This window comes from Aquarana catesbeiana, linkage group LG02 (assembly GCF_042186555.1).
Source record: "Aquarana catesbeiana isolate 2022-GZ linkage group LG02, ASM4218655v1, whole genome shotgun sequence".
Classification (NCBI taxonomy): Eukaryota; Metazoa; Chordata; class Amphibia; order Anura; family Ranidae; genus Aquarana; species Aquarana catesbeiana.
This window is the reverse complement of record NC_133325.1, coordinates 175,687,426-175,708,897: the sequence shown is the minus strand read 5'-3', so window position 1 is coordinate 175,708,897 and position 21,472 is coordinate 175,687,426. Positions and strand designations below refer to the sequence as shown.

The 21,472-nt window shown below is 44.1% G+C and overlaps 1 protein-coding gene across 1 annotated transcript in view; it reads right to left on the bottom strand.

The window, feature by feature from the left end:
- Positions 1-21,472, bottom strand: part of ZBTB39 (zinc finger and BTB domain containing 39) — a 221,811-nt gene that overhangs the window by 137,765 nt on the left and 62,574 nt on the right. Inside the window, exon 2 of the transcript XR_012241554.1 lies at positions 8,973-9,012. The gene's annotated coding sequence lies outside the window, so the exon portion shown is untranslated. The remainder of the gene's footprint in view (positions 1-8,972; positions 9,013-21,472) is intronic.

Genomic DNA, 21,472 nt, shown 5'->3' with positions numbered 1-21,472 from the left:
GTTGAAAGTTTGCATCTCAAATTCATTTGGATTGTTTTATTTTAATTTTATTCTGGTGGCATACAGAGCCAAAAGTATAAATTGTGCTTGTGTCCAAATATATATGAACCTAACTGTATAGTAGAGGACAGCTATTTTCTGACCTTGTAAAAGAGGTAAATTCAGATCCAAACTTAGTTACCACAGGCATCTGTCACCACTGGGAATGTTTTCTGCCCCTAAGTTGATCAGAACAAGTTGAAAAATGTGGGAAAGCTCCCAAAATCGTCTTTCAGCATTCACGCCACCTTCACTAGAAGGCTTGACCAGAAGATGCACCAGCAGACCCGGTCTTCATCCCCCTACAGGAGCGGCAATGCCCAGGCAGCAGTATTCTGCCAGGGCTGCTGGTCAGGCGAACTTAGCCTGGACATCTCCAGCAGAGACACTCCCTTACTGCTACTAAAAGGTAAATACACATGGCCAGGATGGTTACCCAAGAGGGTAAGTCAAAGTCCAATACTGGCCTCCTATGGGCACTGAAAAGAGGTGGGCCCAGACATTTTATTTCCTGTAAAAAGTAAAGGACTGGGGGGCAAGGATGAATGAGAGCCCCACCACAATGAATGGGTGAAGCAGACAAGAATCCTGAGCCTCCTTTCAGCAGGTTCCAAGCGATAAATCTACTCCAGATGGTAGAAATGCAATAATTACACCGTTTGCAGAAGGACTTTTATTTTTAATGTTTTTGGTGTTTTCCCTGTTCCTGTTGGAGGAGGTGCCTATCTCTCATTTGCTGTCCAAGAGGACATATAAAGTAAATTCACAGAGCTCCCTATGGCATCAGAGAGGCATCAATGACAGACACAAGTTCCAGTGTTGTGCTTCTGCCACCTCTCTGTGCTTTACCATTTACAAAATACAGCCTGTGGTGACACTGCAGTTGTCTGCAGCATCATCATAGGCTATGCTTTTTCTGTTTCTTTCGTTTTTATTGAACTTTTCTGGAAGAGTAAGGAATAAACATTACAAAGAAGAGCAGCGAACAATGCTCTCTAGGCTCTATACATTCAAAAACAAATATATAATAGAGAAAGCACACAAATTTAAGATGTCAAAGTGTAAAAACCAACGTATCAAGGGTAGGTTTATTTTGTCGCAGTGCTAGTGCTACTTTAGAGCAGCAGAGGGAAGAATTTTGGTTTTGTTTTTTTGTTTAATATCTGTTTATTTCACAAATAGTGTATACATGTTATAGAAGATCAAATACAGGTAAAAAATCAAGCAGAGGGTACCCAAAGACCGCAGGGCCAAAGATCTCAGAAATAGAGAAAGAACTGTAAGCATGGTGAAAATCAAAAGCCTGGGTCTGGGTAATCACTATAAAAAATTTTAACATAATACCAACTGTATGTAGCTAGAATTATATTCAGATAAAGAGAAGAGGTGGGGGGAGATAGAGGGTAAAAGGAGGGAGGGGAGAGGAATGAGGGTAGCTGGTTCCAAGTGGGCATTCAAATTTGAAAAAGCATATATCACAAAACCACACAATGTGATAATAAACTGTTAGTAAACCTAGAAAGCCAAGTAACTTCATTGTGTTGGTCCATTGAGGAAGGATACATAACGTCTTTATATCCTGAAGTGGTCTTAAATTCGAACCAAAGGGCCCAGATTTTTGTATGACAGCTGATGTTATCTTTGGTCATATGGGTGAGTTCCTCTAACAAACAGGCTTCATACATTTTTTGTAGCCAGCTTTTCATGGGAGGAACCGTTGGGTGGCCCCAGAAAGCAGGTATAAGGGCTTTGGCCGTATTTAAAAAATGAGGGGTGAGGGAACGTTTGTATGGACCGATTGATTCAGACGTGCCATGTAAGAGAATTGTCCAGGGATCTGAAGGAAGAGGGAGACCAATGATCTTGTTGATAAGGTGAAGTATGTCTAACAAGTACGGGTGGATTAAGGGACAGTCCCAGCAGATGTGTGCGTGGGAGGCATTATTTTCACAATTCCTCCAACACAACGGGGAATTGGAAGGGAACATGCATGGTAGCTTGGATGGAGTGTAATAAAACAAGGAGAGAGGCGCCTCCGAGTGTAGGGTTAAAAGCAACTTTAATGATAACATCCGATTTGAAACTCACATGTGTACGAATGTACAATGAGCACATCAATAGTAAGGGGTCCTAAGGGGTGTCATTGGTGGAAATCTTGATCCTCTCCTCTGCTCCTTCCTGTGACTGCACTGTGCACCTCACTGCTGTAGATGGTGAATGGCCGTTCGGTGGTGAGAACCAGAATGAGGCTTGGTGTGCAGGTACCTGGCGGCGTGGAGGGATGACATCACCGGAATGCAACACGTTTCCTGAGCATGCGTGCTACGTGTGTTGTGGTAGCCGCATTCCTTTCTTGCCGCATGACAGATCTAGCAAATGTATCATGGGACCCATAATATAAGGAACTACAGGGGGAGGGGCCAAGTAGTAAGGGGATGTACACAGTATATTAGGCAGTAAAAACTAAGACATATGCAGCATAATGTTATGGGAAAAATACAAAAGGACAAGATCTGAAAAATAGCATGAATCATTGGGCATATTCGCAAAAATGAAGAAAACAAGGGCAAAATCAGCAACAATGACAATAAAGGTGTAACTAACGACATAAGTATACACATACGATATGGAGTACATATATAGCAATTAGGGATGAGCTTCGAGTTCAAGTCGAACCCATGTTCGACTCGAACATCGCCTGTTCGATTGTTCGTCGAATTGCGAACGCTATTGGCTGTTCGCGCCAAATTCGAGTGGCGCATCACGGCCCATAATTCACTGCGGCATCGCAGTGCATTGCTGGCTGATGATTGGCCAAGCATGCACTATGACCTGCATGCTTGGCCAATCACAGCACCGTCTGTAACAGTGAGCCGTAATTGGCCAAAGCCACGGTGGCTTGGGCCAATTATGTCTCAGGAGGTTTAGTACAGGCCCCACACTATATAAGGGTGCCTGCATGGCGGCCTTGTGTAGTGTGTTGCAGCGGCAGTGAGAGATAGACAGACAGTGTCATTTTATTTAAGTTAGATAAGAGTAGGCAGGCGAGTCAGTTAGCTGTGTTAGTGTGTGTGTATATATATATATATATATATATATATATGCATGCTAGGTGTTGCATATATATACTATATATATATATATATATATATATATATATATATATATATATATATATATATATATATATTATATATATAGTTTTTTATTACACACATACACTGTATTCAGTTTAGCTAGATCCGTTCCTGTTATTCTCTTCCTAATATACTGACAGGCAGGTGTTTTTACAGTATTTACAGTTAGTGCACTGCAATTGCTGGTGTTCTGATCCTATTAATACCACAGGCAGGCAGCTGCAGTATTTACAGTTAGTGTACTGTGTCCTCTGCACAGTGCGCACCTAAAGCTACCTGAAGAAAATTGGTGTTCTTCTGATCCTATTAGTACCACAGGCAGGCAGCTGCAGTATTTGCAGTTGTTGTACTGTGTCCTCTGCACAGTGTGCACCTAAAGCTACCTGAAGACAATTGCTGGTGTTCTGATCCTATTAATACCACAGGCAGGCAGTTGATTCTGCTAGCTGCAGTATAATCAGTATATATATACATCCCAGCTTTGTGCAGCTACATCTCACTGCAGGCCATTAGTATGTCTGGAAGGCCAACAAGGAGAGGCAGACAGTCACAAGCCAATAAAAGAGGGCAAGCAGGCTCTGTGTCTAGAGGCAACAGTGCTGGTCGTGGACACGGTGCATCCTCATCAGCACGTGGCTGTGGGACACGCTTGTCCTTTTTTTCGTCAGCTGGCCGCGTTGAGCCGCAACATGCCGAAGACTTGGTAGAGTGGATGACCAAGCTGTCCTCATCCTCCTCATTCTCTCTCTCCCAGGCTCAGAGTACTCTTTGTCTGGCAGTAACGTGAGCCCAGAGAGGGGGTGCCCAAGAAGGACAGAAATCTGGCAGTCATGTTCTCCCTGCTGCAGCATACTGCCAGCTTTGCTCCAGTGATGAGGAGGGAGGGGATGATGAGGAAGTCACTGACTCCACGTGGGTGCCAGATAGGAGAGAGGAGGAGGAGGCACATCTCCAACGAGGCAGGATGCCCTCCAGGGGCCAGCTTAAGGGCAGCACATGCGCTGCTGTCTCTGCGCGTTATTCCAAAAGTTCTTTGGTGTGGGCCTTTTTTGAGACGAGTGCATCAGATCGCACCTCTGCTATTTGCAACATATGTCTCAAGCGTATCTCGCGTGGCCAAAACATCACCCGTTTGGGCACCACATGCTTGACCAGACATATGTCGACCTGCCATGCAGTTTGTTGGCAAGCGTACCTAAAAGACCCACACCAAAGAACAAAGCGGACCTCTCCTTGTTCCTCATCAGCTGGGATCTCCAACCCCACTATACTTTCAGTCCTCTCTGAAACCTGCACTGAGAGGAATGAAGGTGTAGAATTAGGTGTGTCACAGCCAAGTACTTGCGGGCAATCTGCTATCGGTACACTGACGTCAGATTGTACCAGGCAAATTTCCCTGACCCAGCTGCTGCACCGCCGAAAGAAGTTCGCTCCCAGCCATCCACATGCCCAGAGGTTGAATGCTAGCTTGGTTAAATTGCTAGCACTTCAACTGCTGCCTTTTCAGTTGGTAGACTCTGCCCCCTTCCGTGAGTTTGTGGAATGTGCGGTTCCTCAATGGCAGCTTCCCAAACGCCACTTTTTCTCATGGAAGGCAATTCCGGCTCTCTACCGGCATGTGGAAGGCAATGTCTTGGCCTCGCTGGACAGGGCGGTCAGCGGTAAGGTGCATATTACCGCTGACTCATGGTCCAGCAGGCATGGACAGGGACGTTACCTATCTTTCACCGCGCACTGGGTGACTCTTCTGGCAGCTGGGAAGGATGCAGGACAGGGTGCAGTAGTGTTGGAGGTTGTTCTGCCACCACACTTCTACTAGTAGTGATTCTGCCACACCTCTCTCCTCCACCCCCTCCTCTTCTTCTTCCTCCATGGCCTCTTGCTGTGCTGATTTGTCCTCAGAACCAGCGGTGCTCTGTAGGCGTTCAAGAGGCTACGCAAGCATGCAGGCAAAAAGATGCCATGCGGTGCTTGAGCTGGTGTGCTTGGGGGTCAGGAGCCACACTGGGGCAGAGATTCTGTCAGCTCTGCAGGGGCAGATTTAGAGGTGGTTGACACCACGCCAGCTTAAACCAGGAATGGTGGTTTGCAACAATGGCACTAACCTCCTCTCCGCCCTCCGACAGGGACAACTGACCCATGTGCCCTGTTTGGCTCACGTCCTTAACTTGGTGGTGCAGTGGTTCTTGGGCAGGTACCTGGGCTTACAGGATGTCCTGAGGCATGCCAGGAAAGTCTGTGTGCATTTCTGCAGGTCATATAATGCCAGTGCTCGGCTGGCTGACCCCCAAAAGGAATGTAACCTGCCCAAGAACTGCCTAATCTGTGACATGCCCACCAGGTGGAACTCAACGTTGGCCATGCTGCAGCGGCTGCACACACAGCAGAGGGCCATCATTAAGTACCTATGCAACTATGGCACCAGGACAGGGTCAGGGAGCTTGTTTTTTTTTCCCTACGCCAGTAGGCTATGATCAGGGAAGTATGCACTGTCCTGTCACCATTTGAGGAGGCCATGAGGATGGTGAGCAGTGACAGTGCATGCATCAGTGACACTGTCCCTCTTGTCCACCTGTTGGAGCAAACGCTGCATGGAATAATGGACAGGGCACTTGAGGCAGAACAGAGGGAGAAAGAGGAGGACTTCCTTACCTCTCAAGGCCCCCTTTATCCAGACAGTGTTCCTGCGTGCCTGCTGATCACACAGGAAGAGGACGAGGAGGAGGAGGATTGTGTCAGCATGGAGGTGGAGTCTGGCACTCAGCATCAGCAGCAGTCTTCAAGGGATCATTTACAGTCCGAAGAAACCCATGGACTTGTACGTGGCTGCGGATCATGTCATCCTTAGTGACCCAGAGGACTTTGGACCGAATGCCTCAGCAAACCTACGCTGCATGGCCTCCCTGATCCTGCAAAGCTTACGGAAGGATCCTCGTATTTGTGGAATCAAGGGGAGGGATCATTACTGGCTGGCAACCCTCCTTGATCCACGTTACAAGGGTAAGGTTGCGGACCTTATCTTGCCGTCGCAGAGGGAGCAGAGGATGAAACATCTTCGGAGGCCTTGCAGAAAGGTTTGAGCAACGCGTTTCCAGAGCCTGGGAGGTTACAGTTTCCTGGTCCTCCTGGACAACGTGTTGCTGAGGCTTCGGTCAGTCACAGAAGGAGGGGTGGAGAAGGTGGCCATCTGACCGATGCGTTCAGACAATTTTTTAGTCCGCAGCCCCAAGGTATGATCGGTTCCAGCAACCATCACCAGCGTCAGATTCACATGGTGCAGGATTACTTAGGGGCAAGATCAGACTTGGGCACCTTTCCCACCGAAAATCCTCTGGGTTACTGGGTCGTGAGGATGGATCACTGTCCAGAGCTTGCACAGTATGCAATTGAGCTACTGGCCTGTCCTCCATCCAGCGTTCTTTCGAAATGCACATTCAGTGCTGCTGGAGGCTTTGTAACCGATCACAGGGTGCCCCTGTCCACTGAATCGGTCGATCGGCTGACCTTCATAAAAATGAATCAGTCTTAGATCACCAGCTACCAAGCACCTGATGCTGATGTGACCCAAACATTTTTTTTTAATGTGAGATCTCTTCAAGACTGCATATGCTGAGTGACTATCCCGTTATGCTGAGTGACAATCCTCTTTCTCCTCAATTTTCATGCTGATAGTTTGTAAGAACATTTTTGGTTCTGGGCACCGCCACCAGTGGCTAAGGCCCAATTTTTCTGCCCCTGTTTAACAGGGGCGTGTAATTACAATTTTTGATGCAATACTTTGTAGCAGGGCTCATTCCTGCGCTCCAACTAGAGTATCTGTGAGGGGTTGCAGGGTTGTGGCACCAGCACCAGTGCCCAAGGCCCAATTTTTCAGCCCCTGTTTAACAGGGGCGTATAATTACAATTTTTGATGCAATACTTTGCAGCAGGACAAATTCCTGCGCTCCAACCATAGCATCTGTGAGGGGTTGCAGTGTTGTGGCACAAGTGCCTAAAGCCCAATTTTTCTGCCCCTGTTCAACAGGGACATATAATTACAATTCTTGATATAATATTTCACAGCAGGGCCCATTCCTGCACCCACCAAGAGTAACTGTGAGGGCTTACAGTGTTGTAGCAGCACCACCAAAGGCCCAATTTTTCTGCCCCTGTTCAACAGGTGCATGTAATTACAATTCTTGATATAATATTTCACAGCAGGGCCCGTTCCAGCGCCCACCAAGAGTAACTGTGAGGACTTATAGTGTTGTGGCACCAGCACCACCAAAGGCCCAATTTTTCTACCACTGTTCAACAGGTGCATGTAATTACAATTCTTGATCTAATATATTTCACAGCAGGGCCTGTTCCTGCACCCACCAAGAGTAACTGAGGGTTTACAGTGTTGTGGCAACATCAACACTTAAGGCCCCAATTTCTGCAGAGTATATAGGGCAGGCCCCTACTTTCAAACATCCAACTTACAAACGACTCCTACTTGCAAACGGAAGGAGACAACAGGAAGTGAGATGAAATCTACCCCTAGGAAGGGAACTTCTCTCCTATAAGAGTTAATCTGGGGAAAACGTGTCTCCTTTCCACTGATGCTTTATCACCAATCCTCGTTTCACTAAAAACCCCAAATTTTCAAAAAACATTTGTCATTGGGACAGAAAGTGAGATGAAATCTTCTGAAGAGGTGCACAGACAGCAAAACAAATGTTACAGGGGTGATAACCCTTCCCTATGTTTTCCAAAAAGCTTAAAAATAGTTTTTTTGGCTGGAACTACACTTTAAAAATGTACCAGTTCAAAATTACAAACAGATTCTACTTAAATCTGCACCGCCTGTATACTGCTGTTCAGAGTATATAGGGCCTGGGGGCCTTTTTTTAATTTGGGTGCGGGGTTCCCCTTAATACCCATACAAGAACCAAAGGGCCTGGTAATGGACTGGGGGGGTTACCCATGCCGTTTGTCTCGGCATGGGTAACATTAAAGGCGCAAGCAGTTTTTAAATGACTTTTATTCCTTTACAAATGTCATTTTGTGCAGGGACTATTCTAAGCACGGGAAACACGCGCCACTTTTCAGGCATACTATAGACACCCCCCAGGTACGATATTTAAAGGAATATTTCACACTTTTTTTCACTTTAAGCATCATTAAAATCACTGCTCCCCAAAAAAACGGCCATTTTTAAATCTTTTTTTGCATTGATACATGTCCCCTGGGGCATAACTTGCATATTAGCCTTTAAAATTAGCACTTTTGATTTCGAACGTTCGAGTTCCATAGGCTTTAACAGGGTTCTAAAGTTTGCGCAAACTTTCAGTCCGTTCGCAGGTTCTGGTGCGAACCGAACCGGGTGGTGTTCGGCTCATCCCTAATAGCAATGTTAGGCTATTGGTACTTTGGGAAATTAATTAGATAATATATATTAAATATATGATATTAGTAGGATACGCCAGCCAATATTATTAACTATGTGGAGCATGAATTAATAATGAAAATATAGTTAGCAAAAATTGTCAGTGGAAAAAGGAAAAAAGGAATTTAAAGGGGAACACCGAATTTAGGTAAAAGCATGATATATTTTGCAGAACCTAAAACATGTAGCATAACATATTGTGAAGGTGGTGCAATAAGATGATAAAATATATATTATGAATAAAATTGATTTATTTACTACCGAAGAATCAAATTAATCTATGAACTGATTATCTAATACTGTGTGATTATATATAGAATAAATGCATTAAAATTTAGAGAGCGATTCTATAAACAGGATTAGATTCTAAAACAGCACATACTTACAAGTAAAGTATTACTCGCCACCCCCATTGTAATCAGACACCTGAGGGAAATTAAATGGAAATAATATGAGGTTAAACGAAAAATGGAGAAAGGAATACCTTACAATAAAGGGATCAGGGGAATTAAAAGATAGTTATAAAATGGTAGCTATTTCTATTCCATCATTCATGCCACCAGGCGAGAGAACATCAAGATTATAAACCCAGAAAGTCTCCCTGGCACACAATTTCTTAAATCATTCAGCCTCCGGGAGAAATCTGGATATCTGTTCACCCAAACCTGAGTCCAACAGTAGATTTTTTTATGAACCTCAAGAAAAATGTCGAGGGACACTCTGATCATTCATACCCTCTTCTATAAATCTTCTATGTTCGCTTAACCGACGCCTCAATGGGCAAATAGTTCGGCCCACATAGAGTAAGTCACAGGAACATGTAAGCCCATACATAACAAAAGCCCAACATTGATATATATGTACTCCGTATCGTACGTGTATACTTATGTCATTAGTCACATCTTTATTGTCATTGTTACTGATTTGCCCTTGTTTTCTTCATTATTGCAAATATGCCCAACGATTCATGCTATTTTTCACATCTTGTTCTTTTGTATTTTGCCCATAACATTATGCTGCATATGTCTTAGTTTTTACTGCCTAATATACTGTGTACAACCCCGTACTTGTTGGCACCTCCCCCTGTAGTTCCTTATATTATGGGTCCAGTGATACATTTGCTAGATCTGTCATGCTTGAGAAAGAAGTGCAGCTACTGCAACACACGTAGCATGCATAGGAAACGCGTCGCATTCTGGTGACATCATCCCTCCACGTCACTTAGCACCTGCACAACAAGCCTCATTCTGGTTCTCACCACCACACAGCCGTTCACCATCTACAGCAGTGAGGCACACAGTGCAGCCACAGGAAGGAGCAGAGGAGCAGATCAAGATTTCCACCGATGACACCCCTTACTATTGATATGCCCATTGTACATTCGTACACATGCAAATTGCAAAGTTGCAAATTGGATGTTATCATTAAAGTTACTTTTAATACTACACTTAGAGGCCCCTCTCTACTTGTTTTCTCTCAGCTTTGCTGGAACTTGGCTTCTGTTTCCATGTGGTGGCAGCCCTTTGTGTTTTGACTTTTTTAGTCTAAAGTTTAAGTTTTTTAGTTTTGTATGTTTTTGATTCTCTTCTCCTGTAGAGGACCTTCGGGGGACCAAGACTTGAAGCCAGCTTCCAAGGAGCCAAGCAGAAAATAGTTGTGATGCAAAAGAGGCATTAAAGGTGAGTTTTAAGTCCAGGAGAACTTTTTATGAAGCATGTCCCAGAGGTCCAGTGTGGAAACTGTTAAGGTGATGTAGAGGAGTAGAGAGCTCTAGAGGTGCGTGGTATCCATGTACGGTTAGGTCTGATCCGCTTAGTATTCTAAATGGACCCATAATTTGGTGTTACCTGCGTACTTCCAGTCAGATATCCGAGAAGATAAGGCAATTGCATGATAATATGTTTTTTTAAATCCGGGAGTGCAAGCTCCTCAGTTCGTTTGGAGCGGTATAGAGTTCATCTAGATATTCTGGAGTGCCTACCCTTCCAGATGAAGCGGAGATCATGGTTTGGAGAATAGAGAAGAATCCTCTCCCAGTAGTAGCACTTGGAAAATACAGTATGCATGGTAAGATATTCATTTTTATGATGTTTATTTTGCCTAACCAAGAATGAGAGAGGGAAGACCATTGGCGAAGATCTGTTCTGATATCATTCAACAGGGGTATATAATTGTGTCTAAATAGGGCTTGTAAATTCAGGGTGAGGTGAATACCTACATATTTCAAATTTTCTGACTTCCACTGAAAGGGAAATAGGGGGTTTGATTTGGTCAGCCTTTGAACGGGGAACATTAATATTTATAATCTCAGATTTGGAAATGTTGATTTTAAAGTTAGATAATGATTGGAATGAATGGAAGGCGGACATTAAATCTGGTAATGAGAGGAGGGGCTGCTGTACATAAAAAAGGATGTTGTCTGCGTAGGCCGCGTATTCATGTAGGTTAGGGCCCACTTTCACACCGTTGTCATTATTTCTGATGGTGGTAAGGAAGGGTTCAAGCGAGATGGCAAATAATAGAGGAGACAGGGGGCATCCCTACCTGGTACAGAAGGAAGGATTAAAGGGATTGTAAAAAAAAAACAAAAAACACAACAAACAACAAATATGTCTATACATACCTGCTCTGTGCAATGGAATTGCACAGAGCGACCGCAAACCTCCTCTGTTCGGGTCCCCCACCGGCGCTTCTGGCCCTTCCCCTCTGGCCAGTGCCTGGGCACCGGGAGCCATTGGCTCCCAGTGCTGTCAATCAAAGCCAGTGATGAGGGAGCGGGGCCGCGTTTCATTGTCTGTGTCAATGGACGCAGCAGCGGGGCTCGGGTACGAGTGTACACGAATGCCCCCATGGGGAGCGGATTGACAGCACTGAGAGCCAATGGCTCCCGGTGCCCCAGCAAAGCTAGCGAGACCCAGAAGTGAGGGGAAAGCAGACCTGCATGGCACTGGATCGAATGAGGGCTCAGGTAAGTAAAGGGGGGCTGAGGGGACGATGTTGACACCTAAACATTTTTTAACTTAATACAAGAAATGCATTAAGCTGAAAAATGTTTAGGCTTTACAATCACTTTAATGAATAAAGCTGTCTAATAAAGCTGCCTCATAAACCAACCGCTCCTGTTTATCATTGCCTTAATGTGCAATAGAATGGACACATGTGCTCCACTGTATATTTATTGCACGTTTATGTAATTGCTCATTTACAGTATTTCACATTCTATTACAGGACACTTAAATTTTACTCTTCTCTCTCAACTGCGACACTATAAAACATAAAAAAAAAAAAAAATTGGAGTCTTACAATTTAAAAGCAGAAGTAGAGTGATGTAGTCAGGGCAGGGCCGCTGATAGGATAGACATCATGGGGTACAGCGTACCCAATAGGCCCCCTTCAGCCCCACCCCTGACCCTTCCCCAGACCCCACCTTAAAACAAAGTGCAGGAACAGGCTGGATGACATACATGTGATCCAGCCTGCCCATGTCACCCTGCCGCAGTAAATGTCCTGAGGGCGGGCAGCAAGTAGTTAAAGGGAAAAGGTTGTGGGTGGGTTCACACGACAGGTTTGACCCTCCATTCACTACTATAGAGTCCCACAGGGAATTGTCAAAAGGCATCAGGTGACAACAAGTGGTGACATCAGTTCCGGTCGGAGAGACGCACGCCAATGTGAACTTCCAGTGTTTGGCTTAGGTCTGCATTTTCTTGTGGAAAAGTGAGTGTATTAAACTTATTTTACAAATAAAATCAATAAACGGGATTACACTATTTCTCTTACTACCTCCCTTATGTTCATCAATGAGGAGAAATATAAACGCCATGGCTTATTAACCACCTCAATACAGGGCACTTTTACCCCCTTCCTGCCCAGGCCATTTTTCAGCTTTCATTGCTGTCATGACAATTATGCGGTCATGCTACATTGTACCCATATGAAATTTTTATTCATACAAATAGTGCTTTCTTTTGGTGGTATTTTTTCACTGCTGGGTTTATTTAAAAAAAAAAAAATGGAAGAAAACAGAAAAAGAAAAAAAAAGAAAAACATTTTTTTTTTTATAGTTTGTCTGTAAATTTTGTAAATAAGTAATTTTTCTCCTTCACTGATGTGCACTGATGAGGCTGCACTGATGAGGTGGCACTAACATGCCACACTTATGGGCACTGATGGGCACCGATAGGTGGCACTGATAAGAAAGCACTGAAAGCCAGCATTGACTGGCATCCCTAATGGGCACTGATTGCTGGAACTGGTGGGCATGGATTGCTGGCACTTTATTGTAATCAGGGCACTGATGATCAGTGCCCTGATTACCTGTCTTGCTGTCCCCTGCGAGGAGATGCCGCTGATTGGCTCTCCTCGCCACACACTCTGTCAGTGTGAGACGATGAGAGACGATTACCGGCACTTCCTAATTTACATGTGACCGGCTGTGATTGGACACAGCGATCACATGGTTAAAGAGGCGCATCATCGGCTCTTTACAGGGATCGGGGTCGCGCTGTGTCCTAGTCACACGGTGAAGATTTTGCGTCAAAGACACGGTGCGGCCACGTCCCTGAACGAGAGCCACATTTGACGGTGGGCGGGCGGCAAGTGGTTAATAAAGTGGACCATCATTAAAGAGGACTACAAGCCCAAGCACATCTAGGATAATACTAAGCATTTGATTCCTATTACACAGGGGTCCACAGAAGTGGTGAGTGGGGACACAGATGGTGGGAGCACGTTTGTCTGCACCTTACGTAAAGGAATAGCACCTGGCATTTTGGAAAAATGCACGATTGCACAATTCGTTACAAAATTGGCAATATATGGAGATAAAAAGGACACAGACTCATATGAATGATATTTGCTTATTATTTTATGTATTTACATTAATTTCACAGTTAATTGTGAAATTTTTTTGATTATGGATATAGTCCTCCACTCCCACCAGCACATCAGCGAGGCGGGGCCCAGAAAATAGCAATAATACACCACCATAAGCTAGTTGGAGCGGCTGAGAGGGGGTGTAATTTAGAAAACACTTTTTTTTTTCCTTCTGCACTGTCTGTTAAGCGCCCCCCCCCCCCCCTTGCTGAGCTGAGGACGCTGGGCCTGGTACAACAGGTCCAGTTGTACTGGCTTGTCAGGGCTTTTGTCAATGACATTAGTTTTAGATGCTTCTGAGATCATTCCTAATTAATTGAGAGGTGCATTTAACTAGCAGCTGACCTCCCTTCTAACCTGCATTTGATCTGTTTCAAGCAGATTTTGCATTTCCATAGATTTATATGGGAATGTGCAAAACCTGACGCAAACTAAAGCCTGTTGACAAAACCCTTAAACCATCCACAAATGGGCATACATTGTTACACAAAATAATTGTTGTTTTGATTGTGCAGGAAACTTGCTGTGTAAAATTACTACAACTTTCTTTAGAAGACTTCTTTTTCTACTGGTTCCTACCATTAGCCTAGGTGGAGGTTTCTGAAGATCAAGGTACTGCCTTCTATTAGATCAGAAGTGATAAGTCAAAGCTTTACCCTGAAGCTTGCACTGAAAAGGATGATGGCAGGTCACTTGAAAAAAAACTTAACAGTGGATAAGCATATCAGGAGAAAAAAAAGTATCATCATATGGAACAAGCACACGGCTTATTAAATAGTAATTTTCTAGACAGGGCTGGTGCAAGGATTTTAGACATCCCAGGCGAAACCTAAATTTGTCGCCCCTGAATCCACCCTCTTTGGCCGAGCATCAGTGTGACAGGAGCTGGCGCTAGAGGAAGCATGTGGCTGCAGTAGAGAGCACTGATCATAGAGACGCGCAGGGGATGTTTGCTTCCGTTCCATCAGGACAAGTCCTCCAGTGCTGCTCCTCTATAATGACACTACAGAGCAGCTGCCTGAGTAACAATGCAGCAGAGGCATCCCCCTGCATACCCCTAGATGTGCACGCTTTATCGCAGCAGCACCCACTAGAGGTTATATTTATTACAGAGGTATTTATAATACAGCACCTAAAACGTACATAGTGCCAAGACGGAGAGTAGTTAAATCAGCGGCTGGGTGCCCTAGGCAGCAGTGCACCCTAGGCGGCCGCCTAGTTTGCCTAGTGGTAGCACCGGCCCTGTTTCTAGGAGTACTGTCTTTTTTTTTTTTTTTTGGAAACTCTAATCAGGACAGATATGCTTGCTGAGACCTTTTGATACATTTCAGCAATCAGTTACATTGTCATTCATTTCACCATGTACTTTGACCCTTGTCTCTGTGCCTTTCACTGACCCTGTTGTGTTTCAGGGACATGCTGTGAAAACATAAGGCCAAGCTTCCCATGTATTGTTTGGCTCTCACTAACATCCATAACATTTCCTGTTCAGCTCTGAACTCAAGCCAGGATCTGGCAGTTCAGCTATGTAGACTATGCTAAACCCTCAGCACTACTTAAGCAGGTTATAGAACAGTGTAGTTACCAGTGTCCTGTAGGGAGCAAATAGTTATTCAATTTTCTCTTCACTGGATATAAAAAGATATCCAGTTAAGACCTACTAAATTTATACACTGCACAGCTGACAACTGAAGTAAAGTTTAAAATCTGTGGCATTTAAAGTATATGTGAACCTTTACCCTATAACAAACAATCCGTTCATGAATGAAATGTGAGGCAAAACATTTGTATAATATGTATTGTTATTAAAGGTACTTATATAGCGCCGTCAATTTACGCAGTGCTTTACATATACATTTTATATTCAACATCAGTCCCTACCCTCAAGGAGCTTACAATCTATGGTCCCTAACTCACATTCATATACTTAGACAAAAGCCAATTAACCTACCAGCATGTCTTTGGAGTGTGGGAGGAAACCGGAGTACCCGGAGGAAACCCACGCAGGCACAGGGAGAACATGCAAACTCCAGGCAGGTAGTGTCGTGGTTGGGATTCGAACCAGTAACCCTTTTTACTGCTGGGTGAGTGTGTTACCCACTACACCACTGTGCTGCCCATATATACATACACACATATACACACAGGGCACTTTATTAGGTACAACTGTTCGATTGCTTGGTAACACATATTGCTAATCAGCCAATCACATGGCAGCGACTCAATACATTTAGGCATTTAGACGTGGTGAAGACGACTTGCTGAAGTTAAAACCGAGCATCAGAATGGAGAAGAAAAGGAATTTAGGTGACTTTGAATAAGGCATAGTTGTTGATGCCAGATGGGCTAGCCTGAGAATTTCAAAAACTGCTGATTTACTGGGATTTTCACACATAACTATCTCTAGGGTTTATAGATAATGGTCCAAAAAAGAGAAAATATCCAGTGAGCAGCAATTGTGTGGACGAAAATGCCTTGTTGATGTCAGTGGAGAATGGGCAGAGGAGATGATGGTTTGAGATGATAGAAAGGCAAAAGTAACCCAAATAACCATTCGTGTTACAAACAAGGTATACAGAATACCATCTCTGAACGCACAACACATCGAACCTTGAAGCAGATGGACTACAGCAGCAGAAAACCACACTGTGTGCCACTCCTGTCAGCTAAGAACAGGAAACTGAGGATACAATTCGCACAGGCTCACCAACATTGAAATAAAAAAAAAATGAAAAAAAAACACACATAGCCAGTGTGAAACTCAGCGCTAGAATCCAAGGACTGCAAAGTAGTGTATGACGCCCATGGATAGTGTTAATTATGTAAAAAAACATCAATGTTTAGAAGAAAAAAAATTGAATAAAAGATAAAGCAAGTCACTCTTGATAAAAAGTCAAAGGGATGAACCCTATCAGAAAATTTCTGTGGTGATGGCTGCTGGTGATTGTGAGGCTGCTTCAAGCACGGGCTGGGGACCCAGAGACTGTGAAACCAAGAGGGCAAGATAAAAAAAAAAAAAAAGGAGAGAAGCGCCAACCCACTCCTAGTGCAGCAACGTTTTAATGTATGGTTACAAAATGATAATCATATACAGTGCCTTGAAAAAGTATTCATACCCCTTTATATTTTCCACATTTTGTCATGTTACAACCAAAAACGTAAATGTATTTTATTGGGATATTATGTGATAGACAAACACAAAGTGATACATAATTGTGAAGAGAAAGGTAAATGATAAATGGTTTTCAATCATTTTTACAAATAAATATCGGAAAAGCGTGGCCTGCATTTGTATTCAGCCTCCTTTACTCCAATACCCCTAACTAAAAAGCAAGTGGAACCAATTGCCTGCCGAAGTCACCTAATTAGTAAATAGAGTCCGCCTGTGTCTAATTTAATCTTAGTATAAATACAGCTGTTCTGTGAAGCCCTCAGAGGTTTGTTAGAGAACCTGGTGAGAGAAAAAGTTGGAGAAGCTTAAAGCAGGGTTAGGTTATACAAAAATATCCCAAGTTTTGAACATCTCACGGAGCCCTGTTCAATCCATCATCTGAAATAGAAAAAGCGTATGGCACAATTGCAAACCTACCAAGACATGGCCGGGCAAGGAGAGCATTAATCAGAGAAGCAGCCAAGAGGCCCATTGTAACTCTGGAGGAGCTGCAGAGATCCACAGCTCAGGTGGGAGAATCTGTCCACAGGACAACTGTTAGTCATGCACTCCACAAATCTGGCCTTTATGGAAGAGTGGCAAGAAGAAAGCCATTGTTGAAAGAAAGCCATAAGAAGTCCTGTTTGAAGTTTGCGAGAAGCCATGTGGGGGACACAGCAAACATGTGGAAGAAGGTTGAACTATTTGGCCTAAAAGCAAAACGCTATGTGTGGCGGAAAACTAACACTGCACATCACCCTGAACACACCATCCCCACGGTGAAACATGGTGGTAGCAGCATCATGTTGTGGTAATGCTTTTCTTCAGAAGGGACAGGGAAGCTGGTCAGAGTTGATGGGAAGATGGATGGAGACAAATACAGGGTAATCTTAGAAGAAAATCTGTTTGAGTCTGTAAAAGACTTGAGACTGGAGCAGAGGTTCACCTTTCAGCAGGACAACGACCCTAAACATACAGCCAGAGCTAGAATGGAATGGTTTAGATCAAAGCATATTCATGTGTTAGAATTAGGGATGAGCTGAACACCCTCTGGTTCGGTTCACAGCAGAACACACGAACACCGTTAAAGTCTATGGGACACGAACATGAATAATCAAAAGTGCTAATTTTAAAGGCTTATATGCAAATTATTGCCATAAAAAGTGTTTGGGGACCTGGGTCCTGCCCCAGGGGACATGTATCGATGCAAAAAATGTTTTTTAAAAAACGGATGTTTTTTCGGGAGCAGTGATTTTTTTAATGCTTAAAGTGAAACAATAAAAATGAAATATTCCTTTACACATCGTGCCTGGGGGGGTGTCTATAGTATGCCTGTAAATTGGCACATTTTTCCTGTGTTTAGAATAGTACCACAGCAAAATTACATTTCTAAAGGAAAAATTGTCATTTAAAACTGATCATGGCTGTAATGAATTGTCAGGTCTCGGCAATATAGAAAAAACTCATTGAAAAAAAAAAAAAAAAACATGGGTTCCCCCCCTCCAGTCCATTACCAGGCCCTTTGGGTCTGGTAAGAATATTAAGGGGAACCCCGAACCAAAATTTAAAAAATATAAATTGCGTGGGGGTCCCCCTAAAATCCATACCAGGCAGGCCCTTCAGGTCTGATATGGAAATTAAGGGGAACCCTGTGCCACATTTAAAAAAAAAATGGCATCGGGGTCCCCCCAAAAACCATTATCTGAGCACACAACCTGGCAGGCCACAGGAAATGGAGGGGGGATGAGAAAGCGCCCCCCGAACCTTACTAGGCCACATGCTTTCAACATGGGGAGGGTGCTTTGGAGTCTGACCCCAAAGCACCTTGTCCCCATGTTGATGGGGACAAGGGCCTCATCCCCACAACCCTTGCGTGGTGGTTGTGGGGGTATGCGGGCAGGGGGCTTATCGAAATCTGGAAGCCCCCTTCAACGAGGCAACCCCCAGGTCCTGGCTTCCCCCCGTGTGAATTGGTAATGGGGTACATCATACCCCTACCATTTCACAAAAAAAAAAAGTGTCAAAAATGGTAAAAAGACAAGAGACAGCTTGGGACAAGTCCTTTATTAAAAAAATAAATAGATAAAAATGTCCCCCGATGTAAGTTTACGCCGCCTGACAGACCAAAAAAAAAAAAAAGCCACAACCGATCCGCCTCCATGGGAGGCTCCCACCGACTGACGCATCTTCTCTGTGACAATTCTTATATAACTGAGGACGGAACCACCTGGCGATGTAAACGGGTGACCCCGCCCCCCTCTGACAGCATGGGGAAACTTTTTTTTTTTTGGTACGTCGGGCGGCGTGAACTTACATCGCAAGGACATTTTTTTTTTTTAATAAAGGACCTGTCCCAAGCTGTCTCTTGTCTTTTTTACCATTTTTGACACTTTTTTTAAAATGGTAGGGGTACGATGTACCCCATTACCAATTTACATGGAGGGGAGGCCGGGATCTGGGGGTCCACTTGTTAAAGGGGGCTTCCAGATTCCAATAAGCCCCCCGGCTGCATACCCCCACAACCATCGGGCAAGGGTTGTGGGGATGAGGCCCTTGTCCCCACCAACATGGGGACAAGGTGCTTTGGGGTCAGACCCCTATTTGGCGCAGTGTTTCCTTTAATTTCCATATCAGACCTGAAGGGCCTGGTATGGATTTTAGGGGAACCCCCATGCAAATGTTTTTTAAATTTTGGTGTTCGGGGTTCCCCTTAATATTCATACCAGACCCAAAGGGCCTGGTAATGGACTGGGGGGGGGGGGGAGGGAATCACTGCTTCCGAAAAAAACGACCATTTTAAAACAACAGGACCCAGGTCCCCAAACACTTTTTATGACAATAACTTGCATATAAGCCTTTAAAATGAGCACTTTTGATTTTTCATGTTAGAGTCCCATAGACTTTAACGGTGTTCCGGTGGCTTTCGAATTTGCAGCGAACACTGCATACTGTTCGCTGATCGGCAAACACCCGATGTTCAAGTCGAACTTATGTTCGACTCAAACATTGGGCTCATCCCTAGTTAGAATGGCCCAGTCAAAGTCCAGACCTAAATCCAAATGAGAATCTGTGGCAAGACTTGAAAATTCATGATCACAGACACTCTCCATCCAATCTGACAGAGCTTGAGCTTTTTTGCAAAGAAGAATGGGCAAAAATCTCACTCTCTGGATGTGCAAAGCTGATAGAGAGGCGACATACCCAAAGAGACTTGCAGCTGTGATTGCAGCAAAAAGGTGGTTCTACAAAGTATTGACTCAGGGGGGCTGAATACAAATGCACCCACACTTTTCACATATTTGTACAAAATTTTGAAAACCTTTTATCATTTTCCTTCCACTTCACAATTATGTGCCACTTTGTGTTGGTCGATTACATAAAATCCCAATAAAATATAATTTATGTTTTATGTTGCAACATGACAAAATGTAGAAAATTTCAAGGGGTGTGAATACTTTTTCAAGACACTGTAAAATGCACTCACACAGTGCTATGTGGATGAGGGCTTGTCAGGTGCAGCGGTGGAAGAAGCCGCCGGTGGATCCTATGGTATTCGCCACAAGCGCCAGATGTCAGCTGAAGTTGCAGCCTCGAGGGGACTCGGGAAGATGCCGGCTTGGCCTCTCGGCGTGGAGGTATTCCAGAGCTGTCAGCCTGGGTGCCACCTACCAGTGTTTGTGCCAATCAGAACGCGTTTCAGAGGCAAGGCCACGGCCCCATTAGCTCAATCCGATAGAGGTGTGGCCTTGCCTCCGAAATGCAATCTGATTGGCCAAACACTGTGGTAGGCAGCACCCAGGCTGACAGCTCCGGAATACCTCCATGCCAAGAGACTGAACCGGCATCTTCCAGAGTCCCCTCGAGGCTGCAACTTCAGCTGACACCCGGCTCTAGTGGGGAACATCTTAGGATCCACCAGTGGCTTCTTCCATCGCTGCACCTGGCAAGCCCTCATCCACATAACACCACGTGAGTGCATTTTTATATCGTTATCATTTTGTAACCATACATTAAAACATTACTGCACTAGGAGTGGTTTGGTGCTTCTCTCCTTTTTTTCCTTGCCCTCTTTTTTTTCTTTTTCACCAAAATTGGACAATAGAAGATTGGAAAAACAATGCCTGGTCTAAAGAGTCTCAATTTCAGCTGCGACATTCAGATGGTAGGATCAGAATTTGTTGTAAACATGAAAGCATATATCCATCTTGCCTTGTATCATCGGTTCAGGCTGGTGGTGGTGGTGTAATAGTGTGGAGGATATTTTCTTGGCACACTTTGGGCCTCTTACTACCAATTGAGCATTGTTTAAAAGCCACGGCCTACCTAAGTATTGGTACTGACCATGTCCATCCCTTTATGACTACAGTGTACCCATCTTCTGATGGCTACTTCTAGCACTATAATGCACCATGTCACAAAGCTCAAATCATCTCAAACTGGTTTCTTAAACATACTAATGAGTTCACTGTACTCCAATGGCCTCCACAGTCACCAGATCTCAATTCAATAGAGCACCTTTGGGGTGTGGTGGAATGGGAGATTTGAGTGTGTAACAAATTTATATTTATATATATATATATATATATATATACACACACATATATATATATACACACACACAGTTGTGCTCAAAAGTTTGCACACCCTGGCAGAAATTGTGACATTTTGGCATTTATATTGAAAATATGACTAATCAGGCCTATCATTCTAAATAACTTTTTTCCTTTCTTTATAGGTGATCACATGACCTCTCAGTTGCATATGGGGCTTAAAGAGGTGGGGGTGGAGACTCCTTGTGACAATGGAGTGGCATGGCAGCAGCAGCTTGATCGTTGCACAGACATAGTCCAGTGGAAAATA